The sequence below is a fragment of the Trichechus manatus genome, unplaced genomic scaffold (genome assembly GCF_000243295.1).
Source record: "Trichechus manatus latirostris isolate Lorelei unplaced genomic scaffold, TriManLat1.0 scaffold00078, whole genome shotgun sequence".
Classification (NCBI taxonomy): domain Eukaryota; kingdom Metazoa; phylum Chordata; class Mammalia; order Sirenia; family Trichechidae; genus Trichechus; species Trichechus manatus.
In genome coordinates, this window is record NW_004444014.1 from 1,620,720 (window position 1) to 1,621,924 (window position 1,205).

The window sequence follows — 1,205 nt, forward strand, 5'->3', positions numbered from 1 at the left end:
GCCAGCATAACCCTGATACCAAAACCAGGTAAAGACACCACAAAAAAAGAAAATTACAGACCAATATCCCTCATGAACATACATGCAAAAATCCTCAACAAAATTCTAGCCAATAGAATTTAACAACATATCAAAAAAATAATTCACCATGACCAAGTGCGATTCATACCAGGTATGCAGCGTTGCTTCAACATTAGGAAAACAATCAATGTAATCCATCACATAAATAAAACAAAAGACAAGAACCACATGATCTTATCAGTTGATGCAGAAAAGGTATTTGATAAAGTCCAGTGCTCATTCATGATTAAAACCTTCAGCAAAATAGGAAGAGAAGGGAAATTCCTCAGCATAATAAAGGGCATTTATACAAAGCCAACAGCCAACATCATCTTAAATGGAGAGAGTATGAAAGCCTTCCCCTTGAGAAGCAGACAAGGATGCCCTTTATCACTACTCCTATTCAACATTGTGCTGGAAATCCTAGCCAGAGCAATTAGGCTAGAAAAAGAAATAAAGGGCATCCAAATTGGTAGGGAAGAAGTAAAAGTATCTCTATTTGCAAATGATATGATCTCATACACAGAAAACCCCAAAGAATCCACAAGAAAACTACTGGAACTAATAGAAGATTTCAGCAAAGTATCAGGATACGAGCTAAACATATAAGAATTAGTTGGATTCCTCTATACCAACAAAGAGAACTCCAAAGAGGAAATCACCAAATCGATGCCATTTACAATAGCCGCCAAGTAGATAAAATACTTAGGAACAAATCTAACCAGAGACGTAAAAGACCAATACAATGAAAACTACAAGACACTACTGCAAGAAACCAAAAGAGACCTACATAAGTGGAAAAACATACCTTGCTCATCGATAGGAAGACTCAACATTGTGAAAATGTCAATTCTACCCAAAGTGATCTACAGATACAATGCAATTCTGATCCAAAATCCAATGGCATTTTTTAATGAGATGGAGAAACAAATCACTAACTTCATATGGAATGGGAAGAGGCCCTGGATAAGTAAAGCATGACTGAAGAAGAAGAACAAAGTGGGAGGCCTCACACTACCTGATTTTAGAACCTATTATACACCATGGTAGTCAAAACACCCTGATACTGGTACAACAACAGATACATAGACCAATGGAACAGAATTGAGAATCCAGACATAAATTCATCCACCTATGAGCAGCTG